Below are 6,761 nucleotides of genomic sequence, written 5' to 3' on the forward strand. Positions count from 1 at the left end.
CTTAATTTTCTCCAATTTACTCCGCTTCCCCCATCTCCTCTCCTCTCTCTTGCGTTGCTTCCTCCATCCCTCAGTCTCTTGGGCGTTTTGCAGTCACACAGTCAGGCATGTGAGGTGACTTATGTAATCTGCCCTCCTCATCGTCACTCGTTTCTCAGTATGTCTTTGTCTCTAAAGTGGTGCTATTGGACTTTGAGGCTGCAGAAGGCAAAATCCCCTCTTGTCTTTTTACAGAGCAATCTCATTGGAAGCCCTGTTTATAGTAAAGTCAGCATGTGCTGAGCATGTGCCTACTTTACTATGCACAGCTGGATGTCAGATTGATATTCACATTGAAATAACCCTGTGACACAAACATCCACTGTGCCGTAAATAAGATTATTTATTATAATTTACTTTATGGACAGCACATTCCCTCATCTGTGATGAACCTATGCACATTATTTTAATGTAAGTTTAGCCCAGTTCTTACATAATTAAATCATTGATTATTATGTTTATTTAAGCATCCTTTGCAATCCTCACCACTGCAACATTGCCTTATGCAGGCTTAAAACTATTAGTTTACTATCGATATTTAAAAGATTGTACAAATAGAGCAACGCTAACCAGGGTCAAATTCATAATTCTACATTTTAGAGGAAGAATTACAGACACATGGAGTCTCACTTCCTCATTGTCCCGGTGTAAGATGTTAAGCTTAACAGAGATAATTTGGAAATTCATTTTTAAAGTTAAAAAAGATTCCCTCATACCAGATAGCCGCCCTAAAACAAACCCTAAAGCTTCATCCGTCCTGAGTTAGCAAAAATAGTGAGGTGTTAGCATATTGGTTAATTCCATCCCAGCAAATAGCCTGCACAGAGGAGGTAGGTAATTTTCAGCCAAATCCTTGTGAGATAGCAGGGAGGCTCATCATGCAAGTCTATCCTTGCTGAATTTAATTTATATTCCTCCAGTTATAGCTTAGAAAAGCCTCAATGAGAAATGGCTGACGGGGGCCTTAAAGGTTTTTCCCCGCATGAGCTCCCAAATGAGGAATTATTTTTCATTTAAGATAGCGTGAAAGTGATATTCTAGACTTGTAAATAACTGAATAAGTAATCACAGAGTATATGTTGCATTTTCTTTGTACGTTTTTTTTTTTTTTTTTTGCAAGAGGCACATTTTTCCCCTGGGTGATTTGGCATTATAGCTAACCAAAAGTTAAAGTTTAATCTTAAAGGTATGAGTAGGATTCTGAATGAAGAACTCTGCTTATACAAAAACAATCCCTCTCAATCATCTCTTATGGCATACTAGATACCTGCCCTCTCTCTGTATTTTGTTATTTTGGCATGTTCAGGTTGATTATGGATTTTAACCTTGGGTCAGTGATTTGTAGCCCCCAGCACATAACATCACACATGTGGAAACACAGAAGAAGAAAAAACAGCAATCAGGTGTCTCTGTCTTCACCTCTCAAAGGTAGCACACAGGTAGCACGATGAAGCATCACATGTGCTGGATTCAGACAAAATCAGGCACTGTTTACTTGTGAATACTGCGTTTATTAGTTCTTTTAAGACACAGCTGCCAGGAAAATAATGTTTTATTTCACAGACTCACATTTTTGTTCTTGCTAATGCTGCTGCCATCACTGCTCTCCATTTCCCCCATTGAGCTCCGAAAGGAGGGGCCACTTTATTCACCATCAAAGTCTACTCTTCTCTTCTTTAAAGATGACCATAAACCAAAATAATATTAGATTTTAAATAACCTACCATAAATTTTAATTCAAGTAACTGTACATTATTTAATAAAACGGATTAGCACCTTATTTTGCTTAGATGTTACCATTTTAACAAGTGAAGCATTTAATTGCGCATTATTCATTAAAGAAGATCAAAAAATGAAAAGGTTGTTGACTGAAATGCTAATGGAGCATATTGTGTTCTAGCTGTGTTCATATTCTGAGAAGAATCTGTCGTGTTGGCTGAGCTACAGTTCCATAATGCAAATCTCTGCATGTGATTCAGTTCTCATTGTCAAAAACAGACACTGTGCATAATGTGAATGTGTGTATGAGAGCATGTGTGTGTGCATTTGTTGTCGGCGTGTGTATGTGTGTGGGTGCCGGGGTGGTGGATTGACTTGAACCCAGGGGCAGTCCTGGAATAGACAGACTCACTCATCTGTTTCTAATGAAGAATAATGCACTGCAGTGGACACAGACAAAAGCCTTGGCCTCTCACTAACAATCACGCACAAACACACACATACACAAGCACGCATGCATATTTATACACACAGTTTTGCATTGCACGCAAACACACATGCACTGTAGACTGTAGTCATACACAGCAGGTCAGGAGAACACAAAGCATAAGCTCAAACACACATATAGAGAAAAACTTTATTGTTTCATGTTTAAAGATCTACTCCGTACACCTTTGCATAATATAACACAATAAGACAGTGTGCATGGGTCACATTTCAGCTGCATCCCACAGAATACAAATAATAAAATAGACAAAAAAGAAATGAAACTGTCATCCTAGTAATATATTTGAATAAGTTTGACTTCATCCAATGCCTGGGGGATTGTATTCTACTTGACTGAAGTAAAGGTTGAACATTATCATACTACCGAGTAAGGGCTGGAGAATTACTTTGAATGTCCTTCAGAGCCTTTGCATTTTCACTTTGTTGTGTTGATTAGACAGGACAGCTGTAAATGTCCTCGACTGTTTTAGACTCTATATGCCGCAGGTTAGAGTACACAAATTAAGCACCTGCAATGTCAAAAAGCCATTAACTATCTTATCTCACATCTTGAAAGGGGACTTTTCAGAGTTTGTTGAATACAATTAAAACCTTTGAATTACACCAATAAGATTTTTTTTTTTTTTTTTAATAATCCAGTTGTCATTTGTTGTAACTCATTCATTCTTCAATTTTCATCTTTCAAGAGTGCCCTATGAAACGTTTTTAAATCTAACACAAGCATCTCATAGGAAGTGTTTCTATTTTTTTTTTTTTCTTTCTTCAGCGTGTCCACATCAAAGCCTAATGACTTGATTTGGTGAGGCTGATGACGCCTGCTGCAGACCCCCGTTCCTCTGTCACGCGACTGCTGGCATGCTGAAATATGTTTTCAAGCTTAATGTGTGCAGCTCTGAGCTCAGTAGTACGCTGCATGTCAAACACAACTGATTAAACCATATATGAAGAGCCTCTGGAGGGGAGACATGGTGACACTCTGATACAGTGAAATTACATTTGGAGATAGTGGGGTAAGTGATTTTCAACTGCCATCATCGTCTCTTCACCATGACAAGCTGCCATACTGGACAGGTATATGCTAAGATCAATTGTCACACTGATACCCAAGTACATAAAATAAAAACGTTTTTTTCTTTATTTTGTTTTGCAAGACGCAGGATTAACTTTTAATTGAGCCAGGGCGGCAATAGCTCAGTCAATTGAGACTTGTATTGGCAACCACCCTGTTTTACTAAAAGTATGATAATTGGGACTGGTGCTGGAGAGGTGTCATTTCACTTCCTGACCACTGCCGAGGTGCACTTGGGCAAGGCAAATCCCCAATTGCTCACAGTACTGCTCCCTTTGCGACCTCCTTACTCTTGGTCTTGTGAGTGTATTTTGGCCTATACAATTACACACAATTACAGAGTGAAAAGTTTAATTTCCACTTGGGGATTAATAAAGTACATTAAAATCAAAATTAAATTACATTCAATAAACATAGCAAAAGTTAAAAAAAAAAAAAAAGAATCGAGTTGTGAGCTTTGTTTTTTATCTTCCTGGCGAGCCAAATCCCAACACATTGTGAAATAGTCAAATAGTGTAAGATACAAACATTGACACATGTCCTTCATTGTGACTGTGAAAGAATTTTCAGGATTTGTGTCTCATTTGTCACTCAATGGTTTCTTATTGTTTTGAACCAAACATTGATCTTTTCCTTGAAGGAAGTAGCTGTTATACCCAAACCTAACCAAACTGTAACCATAGGAAGATTTAGTGAGGCAGGAAGATAGTCTGCCATGAACACATGATGCATTTTTACATTGACCACACACACACACACACACATCCACCCACACACGCAGGCACACACACGCACGCACACACACACACACGCAGGCACACACACGCAGGCACACACACACACGCAGGCACACACACGCACGCACACGCAGGCACACACACACACACACACACACACACACACACACACACACGCAGGCACACACACACACACACACACACACACACACACACACAGGCACGCAGGCACACACACGCACGCACGCACACACAAAAGCTAGGCATGGCAGGACTTAGCAAAGAGTTAGTGAAAGTCTGACCAGTGAAACACGTTTGTACAACTCTTAATAAAGACAACTCTTAAATCAGGTTGCTGGTCATTTATAATCCAGTTGTATTTCCGAAACATGCTGAAGGGACTTTATCTGGGCTTTATAAACAATGGATGTCAAACAATAGATTTTTGTTCTATGTCTTAATCTTTCTTATCAAAACCTACTACTACATTATTCCATCTTGGTGGCCAAATATGAGACAGTAACCTCGCTTCTATCCTAACAAGCTTTTGTTTTCAGTCTTGTAGTCTTCGACCCAACGGATACTTCCTTAAATTACATTATTTGAGGTACTTTATCCGTCTCTCAGCTCCTTCTTTAGACACAGAAAGGCTTCATAGACTAGTTCACCTAGCTGACCTAATCTAGTTTGGTTTACGAAATTATTGGGGTTCGGCTTTGAGCCTAAAATCAAATGACTGAATTGTATATATTTGCTTAGTCTCAAGATCCAATGACCTTCAATGCTCATGGCCCATGTTTTTCCAGTCACACACATTTGTAAGGCTTGAGCATCCTGGGGCTAAGTGACATTATCACCCAGACACTACACAGTGAGTAAGAGAGAGGGAGAGTGAGCGAGCGAGTAAGAAAGAAATATAGAGAGAGGGGGGAGAGAGAAAGAGAGAGAGAGAGAGAGAGAGAGAGAGAGAGAGAGAGAGAGAGAGAGAGCACAAGGCATTATCTGTGCAATTCCAAGCCCTGTCCATCATGTGGCGGTGTGCAGCTACTTAGGAGCTGCTGTCACAATGGAGCAGAGCCAGTCAAAGTCAGCCTAATCCCTCAAACACACACACACACACACACACACACAAACACATGCACACATACGCACACACACTCGCAGATATGTCTGGTCTTTATCTCTGTGTGCAGCTTGAAGCTTACAGCCTGCCTCCCCCCTGCGTTGTCCTGCTCCTCTCTCTTTGATGCCTCTCTAGAAACACAGGAGCCGCTAATGGAGACATGGAAAAGGCTTCTCGCTACTCTGCCTTCTTGTCATTCATGCCAATTCATTACAGTAAAGTTTGAAAAGGCGGGGACACAGGAAGGGAACAAAACAGATTTGTTATGTGATTTTTTTTTTGCCAAAAGTACTGGTTCTGTGACAACCGTTGTAAAATGGCCGATGATGGGAACCTATTTATTAATGTTGGAGGACTTGTCAAAGGGACTGAGGAATGATGCATTTTTCATGTCTGCATATATACAAGAGGACAACATTATTATTGATGCATTTAAATGCAACACAGTTCCTGAAACTAGGGCCCTGTTTGTCAAAACTCAACTCAAACTCGAGGAAGGAGCAAGGAGCAAAATGTCAGCCTAGATTTGAACAACCATGTGCATTTTCTCAGATTCACACTTTTGCAAAACGCTACATACAGTCTTTTGCAACGATAATGCACTTCTCCACCGGAACTCAGAATGCACAGGTAAAGACACCTTCAACCAATCAGATCACACAGAAATCCCAAGAAACATCCTCTCTGGCCAATCATCAGGGGATTATGATTGATTGATTATATTTTTATACAAACACAAAGCGGCTGTGGCTCAGTTGGTAGAGTTGTCGCCTCTCAACTGGAAGGTTGAGGGTTCGATCCCCAGCTCAGCAACATGTCCGATGTTTCCTTGGGCAAGACACTTAACCCTGCATTGCTTCGGTTGCAAGGAAAGAATGATTATAGAATTACAGGCATATAGAAGCTAGGCCACAGCAGACGCTTACATTTGATACATGTGATTTCACTAATCTGCTAGTAATCCCTTAAAATCGCTCACCTTTAAGTTTGAATGTATTTATTATCTCTTTCAAATTTCCGGAAAAAAAACAAACTTCCTCTCAATTATGCTTCTATTGGCTTAACCTTCATCCTAGCCCAATGAACCAATGAGACGATTCTGAATCCACCTCTCAAGTAACCCTTAAGTACATGGCACTGTTGTGGTCACCGTGTCAGGTCTCTTGGCCATTTGACTCTAGCTTTTTGGCCACAGTTTCTCTGTCTGGCTGGCAGTCTGGCCTCAGTATCATGTACATCCCTTCCTACCCCACTTTGCCCCTCCTCCTCAGTGACAGCTTCACTGATATCCTGCGAACTGTGGTTTTCTTCCTGTTAATTAATTCATTAACATTCACACAAAGGTACGAACTACTGCAGGGCATGCTGGGAGTCTGAGGCTGGTGGTCTTTTCTTTTCTTTTGCTTCTTTCACTCTGGAACTACTCAAACTCAGTACATAAATACATGCAATACGGATGTATTCGGCCGGTTGGTTTAATTCTATCCTGCCAGAACATCAATCAAGTTGCCAATTCCAAGGCCATCATTAACCAATGCATCAACATTTGAATTCTCAGATGGAGCAG

The sequence above is a fragment of the Labrus mixtus genome, chromosome 7, assembly GCF_963584025.1.
Source record: "Labrus mixtus chromosome 7, fLabMix1.1, whole genome shotgun sequence".
Taxonomy (NCBI): Eukaryota; Metazoa; Chordata; class Actinopteri; order Labriformes; family Labridae; genus Labrus; species Labrus mixtus.